The sequence below is a fragment of the Ceratotherium simum genome, chromosome 5 (assembly GCF_057802395.1).
Source record: "Ceratotherium simum simum isolate JZ-2026a chromosome 5, ASM5780239v1, whole genome shotgun sequence".
Taxonomy (NCBI): Eukaryota; Metazoa; Chordata; class Mammalia; order Perissodactyla; family Rhinocerotidae; genus Ceratotherium; species Ceratotherium simum.
In genome coordinates this window covers 19558259-19571080 of record NC_141904.1, presented here as the reverse complement: position 1 = coordinate 19571080, position 12822 = coordinate 19558259, and the positions used below count along the sequence as shown (strand labels likewise).

Below are 12822 nucleotides of genomic sequence, written 5' to 3'. Positions count from 1 at the left end.
TGTCACAAAGGAACACTACACAATCATGAAAATGAATACATTACATCAATAGGCAACAACATGATGACAGTTCACAAATGTTGAGGGAAAGAAGCAGACACAAAAGAGTTCATGTTTCATAATGTCATTAATAGCATGTTCCAAAGCAGGCAAAAGTAATTTATGACGATAGAGGTCAGAGCAGTGGTTTCCTTTGGCAAGAGAGAGAGACTGGGGGCTTCTAGGGTGCTGGTAGGATGCTATTCTTTGATCTAGAAGATAGTAACATGAATTATTCACTTGATAAAAATTAACTGAGATTTACACTTAAGATTTGTGTACTTTTCTGTATGTCTACTGTATTTTAATAGGTAATTTACTCTTAAAACAAAGAGAAAAGAGGACACCTATAGCCATACGTCAAAGTGGGTACATTCCATTGGTCTGAGACAGATGCTCCATCAGGGAGGGGACCTGGAGGAGGGGGCAGGGAACGAGTTGTTATATAGTTTCCATTGCTTAGATTCTAGCAAGATCTTATGCAAGTTCTTTGACTTCTTGCATTTTAGTTTCCTCATTTGAAAGTGGAGATAATAGTAGTTCACTTCATAGCAGTTGTAGACAGCCAATGAATGATCTAGAAGTGTTAGAATTCATTATATTTTGTTCCTTAGGGATCTGGACAACACACTACTTAATTTAGCTAAATTATCTTCTCTAGGGTGACCCAAAAGAAAATTTGACAAGCCTAACAGATATATTTCATTCTCTGAAGGCTGTCTTGATTGACAGTCCAAGATTCAGCCTCCTTGTGACACAGAAAACACTAGCATATCTGCATCCTTAAGCACACATCACTACTGTTCTAAAATTGGTGTCTCTTGACTGCTTTTGTGGCTGTTCCATTTTGAACCAGTCAAACCATTCCACAAAGAAGGTCTGTTAGATTCTGAAGTCAAAAAAACAGAAAATGCCGGACTTCTTTTTAGCAGCATCTGAGTTGTCTTCCATGCATCAGTTTCAGATGACAACAGACTCACAAATCAAATTGAACCAAACCAAAACAAAATCCACAAGAAATGCTGCCCTGAAAATGGAGGTAAGGGTTATTTTTCATGGTGCAGGAAACATAACCAGAATAGAATACAATTTCAGTCTTGACAAAGCATTAGTTGGTAACACAAAATTGCAGGGTGTAGCAAATAGGGAATAGTTTGCTTAATCACTTTTTATTACCTATAATTAATGTTTTCTCCACTCCTGTTGGGCTCAGGGAGTCTCCCCAAAACTGGGTCTTCAGGTTTTCTTCCAGTGTATTTGGGTTTAAAGTGGCCCCGTCCTCAGCCATGAGGTCAGCTGCTGTCTGTGTACAAGTGACATTTAAACCCACCCTCCTACCCTTGAACTTCTCCGACGGTCCATTTTTGCATTGCCTTTTGTCAAGTGTTTCTTCCACTGGACGTTCATTTGCAATTCAAATTATACCTGGTGAAAGCCCATCTTCTAATCTTTTCCAGAGAAGAGTAGCCACAGTCTTTTTTCTTACACCATTTAATCTGCAAATCAGGCAATTAAGTAAAACTTGTGACCTACCAATACGGTCTCACCACCTTAACGAAGCCACTCTATGCAAATTTACATGATTCCCAGTCACTGGGAAGTTTCCAGAGATTTGAGTCCACTGCTCTCACCTCACTCTGTACCTTCTACAGGTTAATTTTGATCTTAGGTGGTTATCCATAATTTCCCTTTAGAGTAGTTTAAAAATACCACCGAAGAAGAAACTTCAGATTCAATTAAAATCTATTCTTGCTCTTTCTCCTATATATACTATCTGTTAGGATCGTTCACTTTTTCTTTAGAGGATTTTAGATTTTTATGCTATCATTTTCATCTTTGTGCAGTTAGAGCCGTGACAATATTGCCCAGAACGTTGGTGCTGTGTTTTCCCATAGTACGTTCTCCAGGATTGGTCCTTTCCTGTTAATCGCTGAGACCTTCCAAAGCTTTGGCATACTGGAAGGAAAAAAAGGAGGCAGTGAGACCAGAGTCTGAAGCCCAGCTCCGCCATTTTCCAGAAGTCTGACTTTCAGCAAGTCACTTTACCTCTCTGCCTTTTTTCTGTTAGTCTTTTTTTTTTTCCCTTAATAGTAAAGTGGATTGGCAATATGAGCCTCATAGACCAGCTGTGAGAAGTAAATTTGGTATCCCAGTGGTGACTGAGCTTTATCTAGCGTGATCCCTGGCTTGGTCAACAGTAGCTCCTTTCTCCCTCGCCTGTCATCCCACCCCACCCCTTGCATCTGGGAACTAAAGAGAACCAATTTCCTGAAAGAGTTAAAGGGTTGAAGTTCAGACAGAAGTAGGTTCTGACATTATATGTGTCATTAATAAAAATCAACAAACATATAGTTGTCACTTGCATGTAGTTCACTTGCAGGGAAACCTTAACCATGTTAAATACCACCCAAAGACCATAAGTGGAAAAGGAGAAAAGTGATGTCCATAAAAGTCCTCACACTTGCCATGGCCAACATTCACTGGACTCACAGGAGGGGATTTCAGGTCTCCGTGAAGATCTTGTGCACTGTTATGTCGATTATTGGCTTCCAGATTTACAGCAGATTAGAAAGGACTGGACAAGGCAGGAACATTGTAGTGTTTCAGTAGTGAAAACAGCAGCTGTGGCCTGAAGTCAAGAGAGGAAGCAGCAAAACTATAACAATTGGATAGGAAAATTAAAAAAAAAAAAAAAAGTAGTAGTCTAGAATTAATAAAAAAAAAAAGTTTAGCACTCCTGTAATCCCTTTGAACATTGTAGGAAAGTGTAATAATCAATGTCCATAATGAGGATTCCTTAATTGTCAGTAAAATTATATATTATGTTGTTTTCAGTTAGTTAAGTATATTGGAAAGTGTGAAGTAGTTTTTTTTTTTTTCTAATTTCCATTTTTAAAAAAGTAGTTAATATGTTTTCTTAAAAAAGATGTCGGTGGCCCTTCATCAAGAAATTTCAGTTATCTTGAAATTCCAGTGTGTGGATCATCTGTGATGTCAGTTACTTCCGCACATGCCTCTGTGTGTGTGTGTGTGTGTGTGTGTGTGTGCGTACAAACTAATTCCCCTTAAAAGATTTTGCTGTAATATATTCACACAAAAACATCTCCTTTGAACTCTACATTGGGAGACTCAATTACTAAAAGAATAAAAATTCTTAATTCTAGTGTGGTTTCACAGAAGAGTGCTGCAATGAGATTTCAGAGATAAAACCACACCCATCAAATACTATTTCCTTGGATTATGAACAAATAGGCTTTGAGTAAATTAGATCCTTCTACACCTTAGGAAATAAAACTTCAGGCTTCCCATCATCTCCTACAAAGTAATTCTTGTCACTCTTTCCTCTACATTAAATTATCCCAAATGTTTCAGCTTATTGGAGTAAATTGGTTTCCCCAGAACTACCTATGGTTTTGAAATTACTTTTCTTTCCTTAAAAGTAATTTCTATATATTACTGAACTCTATCACAAAGTTTCTATCCTGGGTAATTTTTCTTTAGCAACTTCGTGGATTTAAATACAATACTTACAGAAGCCACACATAAATTGACAATATTTATTGTCAATATTCATGACTTAATTTTTAATTTGTTTCCTCTTATTTTTTTTATCTCAAAATAAACCAAAGATCTAGATCCAACAGTTGCTAGAGTGCTACTTCCATTTAAAAGGAAAAAAATTATATCTTGCCTTTATTTAGATTAATCAAGTATTTAAAAGTATTATTCCATCTCTCCATATTTGCTTGTTAGTTATACATTTATGTCTTAATCTTTTAGTGGTTGCTCTAAATGTTTCATCATGCATCCTTGGCTTATTGGAGTTTATTATGAATATGAAGTTCTAATACTTTTTGCGCTTCTCGTATAATGCAAGAATTTAAAAATGTGAAATTCATTTAATCTCCTTCAACTTTTATAGTCATGCATTTTATTTTTCTATGTATTTAAAATCCTATCAGACATAATTCTTTTTATATAGTCGATGTTTATTCACATTTACGCCCATTTTACTCTTTCTGTGATTCTTCATTCTTTGCTGCATTATCCTGCTTCCATCTGGGGTCACTGGAAAAATTCCCGTTAGTATTTTCTTTTGGGGAAAGTCTGCCGGTGACAAACTCTCTCTGTTTTTGTTTATCTTAAAACATTTTTATTTCACCTTCTTTTTCGAAGGATATTTTTGCTGAATATAGAATTCTAAGCTGGCAGCTTTTTCTTTCAGCATTGTGAACGTGTCATTCCATTGATTTCTAGCTTTCACTGCTATCTTTAACAGTCAACTAACTGTAAGTCTCATTGCTGAGCCCTTGAAGACAATATCCCCCCTCCCCTTGCCCCATGTGGCTGCCTTTTGATTTTCTCTTTATCTGTCATTTTCTGCAATTTGACTATGATTTTTTGCATCCTGCTTGGGATTTTAGAGTTTCTTGAGCCTAAGGCTTGATGTTTTAGTTTTATAATTTTTACAAATTCTCAGCCAGTCTCTCTGATTCAAATATTGTTTTTCCCAAATCTCTCTCTTCTTATTCTGATTCTTTAATTAGATGTATGTTTGACCTTTTCATCTTATCTTATATGTCTCTTATCTGTTTTCTGCATTTTCCCATTCTTTTGTTCTACTAAACTATCTCCAGTTTCACAAATCCTCACTTATACTGAGTTTAATCTGCCTTTAGAATCATTTATTTAATTTTTAAAAATAAAAATGTAGGAATTTTAATATTGTTAAAGTACTATTATTTAATATACCATCCATATTCAAATTTTGCCAATTATCCAAAAAAAATCCTGTATAGAATTTTTCTTCTAATCCAGTCTTCATGTCTTTTTTTTAATAGTTGACATACAATATTTTATTAGTTTCATGTTTACAACATAGTGATTTGACATTTATATGCATTACAAAATGATCACCCTGATAAGACTAGTAACCATCTGTCACCATACAAAATTATTACAATATTGTTGACTATATTCCCTATGTAGTACATTAGAATCATCTATTTAATTCTTATATTTATTCATTTAGTTATATTTGCTTATTTATACTAGAATTTTAATTTAATTCCTTCAAAAGAGTCCAGTCCTTTCATAAAATTCTCCATATTGTCATCTATTTTCTTGAACATATTAATATTCCAGAAATCTCACTAGACAAGAAGACTTTAGTAGAAAACAAATCTGCTGAAAGATGACTGCTGCCCTGGCCTATTGAATCTCATCTCTACAGGTAGGAACGATAAACACAAGACATAAAGGTTAAAAGCTGTGAGAATTACATGTGCGGTGACCCGCATTTATGATGTAAAAATGGTTATAGAATTTAAATGCTGAATAGGACTTTGATGATAATGTCAGCTATACCCCCCATAGTGCCTAGTGTCTTGCACCTAATGAGCACTCAATAAGTCTAGAAATGCATGCATTTTCTGGATGAGTAAATCAAGCCCAGAAGATGACTTGCCCAAGACACACAATACAAGCATAGCTAAGATGGAGGTCAATTCAAGAGAATGTCACACAGAATTTTCATCTCAACAAAGTATCTTCATGTCATTTTCCTTTGTTTATTAGACTTTTTATTATAAAAAATTGTAAAACTTATACAAAGTAAGTAGAATGATTTACATACACAAAGTAGATAGAATAATGATTTCACATGTATGTATCACCAAAATTCAAAATTATTTTAATTATTATTTCATTTAATTATTGTTTCATCTATTCCTCTACGTACTCTCCAACTCTCAACTTATACTTTTTTTTTTTACAAAATTTTTGAGGTAGAATTTATAAACACTGAAAAGACAGATCATAACTGTACAATGTTGGCCAGTGGATCTACTCGTGTAACTGTACTGTTAAAAACTGAATTGTGTCCCCCTAAGATTTATAATTTGAAGCCCTAGCCCCAGTGTGACTGTATTTGAAGATGGGACCTATAAGGAGGTAAAGGTTAAGTGAGGTCGTTAGGGTAAGGCCTTAATCCTATAGGACTGGTGTTCTTATAAGAAGAGCAAGAGACACCAGAAATCTCTCTCTGCATACACAGAGGAAGGGCCGTGTAAGCACACAGCAAGATGGTAGCCACCTATAAGCCAAGAGAAGAGGCCTCAGAATGAAACCAAACTTGCCAGCACCTTGATCTTGGGTTTCTAGCCCCGAGAACTGTGAGAAATAAATTTCTGTTGTTTACGCCTCCCAGTCGGTGATATTTTTCTATGGCATCCCTAACAGACCAATACTCATACGCTAGCATGATAGAGAGCATTTTAATCTACCCAGAAAATTCTCTTGTATCTCTTTCCAGACTATTTCTAGTGCTCTTCTTCTCACTCTTGAGATAACCACTCTTTTGATTTTTTTTCATGCCTTATATTTGTTTTGCCTGCATTAGAAATTCATATAAAGGAAATAATTCAGTATGCCATCTTTTGTGTTTCTTTTGCTCAATATTGTGTCTGTGAGACTCATCCATGTTGTTGTGTGAATAAGTAGTTCATTCCTTTTCATTGTTCAGTAGGAGTCCATTGTATGACTATGTCACCATTTGTTTATCTATTCTTATGATGACAGACATTTGAGCTGAATCCGGTTTTTGACTATTGTGAATAGAGCTGCTACGTACATTGTTCTATAAGCCTTTTGGTGGACATAAGTTTTGATTTCTCTTGGATAAATGCCTAGGAGAGGAGCTGCTGAGTCAAAGAGTATGTGTGTGTTAAACTTCATAAGAAACCACCAAACCTTTTCCCAAAGTGGTTGTATCATTTTACACGCCTGCTAGGAATGTGTAAGAGTCTGGTTGCTCTACATCCTTGCCAACATTTGTTATTTTCAGTCTTTTCAATTTTAGCCATTCTAGTGGATGTGTAGTGGTATCCCACTGGGACTTTAGCTTATATTTCCCTAATGATTAGTAATGTGGAACATTTTTTCTGTGCTTATTAGCCATTTGTATATTTTCCTTTGTGAAGTATCTGCTGTGTGTTTGCCTATTTTCAATTATTATTGTTAGGTTGTAGTAATTCATTATATGTTCTGGATATAAGTCCTTTGTCAGACATAGGATTTGTGGATATTTTCTGTAAGTCTGTGGCTTGCCTATTCTTTTTCTTAATATTGTCTTTTGATGAGCACAAGTTTTAAATTTTGATGAAATCTAATTTACCAAAATTTTCTTCTATGGTTACCACTTTCTACATTCTGCCTAAGAAATCTTTGTCCACTCTCAGGTTATGAAAATATCTCCGATGTTTTCTTTGAAATGCTTTATGGTTTTATTTTTATGTTTAAGTCTATGATCTATCTCAAATGTGAACATACTTGAGGTCACCCTGTATATATAGCTTTGTAACTTGCTCCCTCCTCCAATACATCAGCCTTTTCACATGTCATTGAAAATACTTCATGAATAATATTAGGGGCTGTATAACTTTCTATGCTATGGATGTGCCATAATTTATTTAACTATTCTTTTGTTTTGGGACATTTAGGTAATTCTTTCTTTTTTTGTTATAAATAATTTTTGCAGTGAAATTGGGTGGTTTTTTTTGCATACATATGTGCAGTTTGGATTCTTCTTTTGAGTGCATTCCTAGAAGGGGAATTACTGGGCCCAACAGTATGCAACATCTTTAAGACTCTCAATACACATTATATTCCCAAATTGCTTTCCAGAAAAGAATGTGACAACTTAAATTCTCTCCAACAGCATTTGAGAATAGCTATCTCATCATATCCCCTCATTGAGTACTAGCCCTCTGTAAATCTTTTTTCCTTTGACATGTTAAATAAGATATTTCTTGTAGTGTCAATTTGTAATTCTTTTATTATTAATCAGTTTGAACTTTTAAAATAGATTTATTAAACTTATTTTCCTCGTTTTTGAATAGCCAGTTCATATACTATGCTCACTTGTCCATGTCTTATCTATAGGGATTCTACCTTTATTTTCTATCAGTTAGTTCCAGAAATTTATATAGTAAAGACATTAGTCTCTTTTATTTTATACTTATATTTTTGTTAGTTTTTGCTTGTGATTTTTGCCCATCATTTTTGATGTTGTTAGTGGTTCTAGTCAAAATTTTTGTCAATGCTATAAAGATATTTAGAAATATACTAGTTATAAACTTTCAGAGGCAGGGGAAGGTAGTAGTGGTGAGTTAAGCATAATGGCTTTCACTGGGATGGTAGAGTAAGGATTTTCATCTTTGACCTGCTCAGAGATTACTGTGTATTCATGAGTGGGTCCCATGTTTATCCTCTGCCTGTTTCCTCATGTATAAAATACAGATAACACTACATACCTATGGGTAAATAGTAAAAATTTATGTGACTCCTGGATGATAGTATAGGATAATTAAATGCAAAGTATTATGCCTATAAGCTATTTTAGCTTATAAGCTAGGTAGAGACTCGTTTTCTTTCTTTTTATGTATTTGTAGGAGATAAGATTGTAATAAAAATGCACGTATCATTTCATTTTTTTGTTTTTTATTTACTTATTATTTTTTAAAATTTTTTTTGTGAGGAAGATTAGTCCCGAGCTAACATCTGTTGCCAATCCTCCTCTTTTTGCTGAGGAAGATTGGCCCTGGGCTAACATCCATGCCCATCTTCCTCTACTTTATATGGGACGCCGCCACAGCATGGCTTGACAAGTGGTGCATCAGTGTGCGCCTGGGATCCGAATCTGCGAACCCCGGGCTGCCGAAGCGGAGCGCGTGCACTTAACCACTACGCCACCAGGCTGGCCACGTATCATTTCATTTTAATGATAAAAATAAATTTATTATATTTAAGAAAAAAAATTTCCTAAGAGAAAAGATATGTCATTGAAAGCAGATTCAATTGCCGTTGTGTGTAATACCCAAGGAAAAGTGAGGAAGAAAAAAAAGTCTTAATTAACCAAGAGGATGTATTCTACAGACGCCCTTTACTATCAGACACAGCTATGCCTTCTGAAACCTTACCATGGGCATCTATTCCCCTTGGTAGTTAACACCAGAATTCACAAATATTCCTTATGGACTCAAATCACCTTGCTTATATCCAATTCCTTCCTGTGGATTATGAAATCATGGACTCATAGAGTTGTAGACTTGGAAAATTGGAAAACTACCTTGTCTAGTTTTATTATGAGAACTGAGGCCCAAAGAGTTTCACTATTTTTCTCAAAAACTAGTATTTCCTAAAAACAAATGCTAGGGCCCAGACCAGAACCTAATGTCTCTTGCCTTCTACTCTGGAGTTTTTCCAAAATTCTACACTCAGTAAAGGAAGTTAGTAAGTAAATTTTAAAAAAACACAGCTACATCCAAATGAAAAACAGGACACTTCAAAATTTGGGCTTTTTAGCATAAAATCGATTAGGCCAGGAGCCAACAGGCTTTCTTGTTCTACAGCCATGACTTTATTGTGTTTCTCATATAACAGGAAAGAAACCACCAAACCCTAGCATGTGGAAAATTGTGTGTTCAAAAAGAGGTGCAAATTATGACTTTCAGGGAGTTGGTCATTTTCTTATAGGGTAGATCCTGTTTTACAAGGCTTTCTACCAGACGTCAGAAGGCAAAGCTTTTGGAGGTATTTTCCACGTGCTACTTAAGAAAAAATATATACACATCTGAAAACCTCTTTTAAATTTACTTCAAAGGAAAAAATATCTGCTGCAAAGACTCTTCAGCTTATTTATAAAAAACGAATTGTCGGGCCGGCCCCGTGGCTTAGCGGTTAAGTGCGTGTGCTCCGCTGCTGGCGGCCCGGGGTTTGGATCCCGGGTGTGCACCGACGCACAGCTTCTCCGGCCGTGCTGAGGCCGCGTCCCACATACAGCAACTGGAAGGATGTGCAGCTATGACATACAGCTATCTACTGGGGCTTTGGGGGGGGGGAACCCTAAAAAAAGAAAACAAAACGAATTGTCATTTCATTTTAGAACAAGGTAAACAAAGCCATAAAAAGCATTGCTCAGAACTGTCAGAGATGCAGACAGCTTTTAAATCAGAAAGGAAGCTCACTGCTGCATTTTAAGCCAGTGCTTTGTTATGGCAAACTAAGTAAGTAGTTGAAATGATGAATAAAAAAACAAAAAAATTCTAGTGTTACAGTGATAAACATGCTCTCTAGACTCTTGTTAACTACTGCAGAGCATGACGAATGGAACCGATCCACTGACCTTTGTGGAATAAACAGTCCTTTCTGTAGGCTGTGTGGAAAGCTAGTTATTGTCTAGATTTATTTTAAGTTAGATGGACTGTTGTTTGGACATAATATAGTTCTAGTGGTTATCAATAAAAAAGGACCAACTAAATGCTATTAATTTAGTTACTTCCCCTGAAAACATGTTTTATCCACACATAAGTGTCTATATGGACATCCTGGAAGATAAAGGAGTTTGAAGCTTTCTGAGAATCTTTCTGAAAATTAATCAGGAAGTAAGATATTGAATACAGGATTTTTAAAGTACAGTCAATATGTTGAACTCAGTAAGTCTAGTTTAGCAAAGCTGCCCATTTTTCTTGTCACACTCTCCTACAGAACACGAAAGTATTCTAATTAGATTCTCACAGAATAAACTACAGTGCCAATACTGGTAGTTACTGTTTATATTTTACTGAATTAATTGTCTGTTTGTTTTTTGAAAACTTGGACCAATGACAATTTGTACAGCTGACATAAATGAGTTGGTGTAGGCATTTTTCTATGAGCCCATTTCAGAGGTGAGTAAGCTCAGCTGTGGAGGGGAGTATCTCTTAGTTTCTTAGCAGGTTGAAAGGGCGAATGGCCCTGTTTGACGTCTAGAATTCAATTTCTGGCACCCGGTCCTGGGATCCCTCTATGCCCTAATGCTAAGAATGAATTCCATCTGTGGAAGCACTAGGCAAAGGTAAAACTTGGTGTTTTCATTTTGTCACGTTTTTCTTAATGAAAATGGAAATAGAGATGTTGTTAAGTAACTAAACTTACCAAGCAGTTCTTTTTTGGGAGTTAATTCAGCAGGAAACCTATTAGAGTTTCCCCTTTCTAGGTCAGGAGAGAAATATTCCAACAGCCCTCAGGGGATATTGAAGTACGTATCACAACTCCCAAAAGAGAATTATAAACTCAGAAATATGATTGCTAACTAATGATTAGAGTGAAGAAATGCAGACTCTATTCTAACATTCTAGTGCATTGCCAATCTAGCTTTGACATTAACTTGACATGTGTCTGAGTTCAGTAGAGTAGATGCTGCAGAATTATTTTTGGCAATATGCTTTATGATGCTTAAAGAAAAGAATGATGTTGACTGCATGAAGAACAGCATCCAGGGTCTTGCTGGCACAGAGCAGTAGATTGGAGTGATGACATATGTTCTACAGGGATAAAGATGGTCCCTAACAAATATTGAAATAATGTGACCGCTCCTTGGTAATTACTTTGCAAATTTTGCCTCTGAACGGAGCTTCTTCTTAAATCAGGAAAGACAAAATTTCCAAACATGAGAATTTAAGAATTTAACTAAAACTCCAGTGAGAAATAGAAACACAAACAGGATGACAATGATCATTCAGAGTGGTGACCACCACCCAATTTCTTGATGATTATCTCTATCTATGAAGAACTTTAGATTTGCTATCCTTGAAATTTAGCAACCAGGAAGGACCACTTCACTGGAACCAACTCTAATCATTTCCAGAACATTAATCAGAGACCAAGTCAACATTTATTCACAGCAAACTACTAATTGATATTTTCTACAGGGTTATTTTATGAGCTTTTGAATTGTAATTGTATGAGTGAGATAAATAGAAATCTTTATTGGGGGTGGAAAGGATGAAATGTTAATCAGCATCTCATTTGTTCTGTAGTTATTTCTTTCTTTCTGTCCTTGGTATTTTAGGTCACTGTGCATATGTGTCTATGGGAAAGCCAAACTCTCAGCAACTCTGCTAAAACCAATCAACAATCAACAATTTAGTTTGTTCATGTATTAATTGTCCCATTTAGGACTGTTTTATTTAACCAAGATTATTATGCTTCGTAGATACGACCTTGAGCAACTTGTTTAACCCTTTTAAGCCTTAGTATTTTATCAGAATTATAAAAAGGATGATAAAATGGGAACAGAAATATAGTCTGCTTCACAAAGTTGTGGTGGGTGAGAGGAGATAAAACCCATGAAGTGCTCAACACAGGGCTGGCACATAATAAGCACTCAATAAATGAGTTGCGTTAGTATTATTTTATTTATTTATTTTTTTATGAAGAAGATCAGCCCTGAGCTAACATCCGTGCTAATCCTCCTCTTTTTGCTGAGGAAGACTGGCTCTGAGCTAACATCTGTTGCCAATCCTCCTTCTTTTTTTCTTTTTTTCCCCCAAAGCCCCAGTAGATAGTTGTATGTCGTAGTTGCACATCCTTCTAGTTGCTGTATGTGGGACGCGGCCTCAGCATGGCCGGAGAAGCGGTGCGTCGGGGCGCGCCCGGGATCCGAACCCAGGCTGCCAGCAGGAGAGCGTGCGCACTTAACCGCTAAGCCACGGGGCTGGCCCAGTATTATTAATGATATGTTAAAACTGTGAGGATACGTGTATTTGTGTGTGTGTGTGTGTGTGCATGTGTGTGTTTTGCCGGTAAAAGAGTGTTTATTTATTTTTCAATAGGTTTGAGGCCTTAAAATAAAGCCTTTCGGAATTTCTAAAAACACTTAACAAGAGCAGACTTCATTTAATAAACAACCATTGGCTTTAGAACTGAAGTAGTATGGAGGCATATTATAAATATTTATTGTGG

General features: G+C 35.9%; 1 pseudogene; it reads left to right on the top strand.

The window, feature by feature from the left end:
* The first annotated feature begins 949 nt into the window (after window positions 1-949).
* The window catches only part of LOC101393852 (protein moonraker pseudogene), a 64739-nt pseudogene continuing 52866 nt past the window's right edge, over window positions 950-12822 (top strand).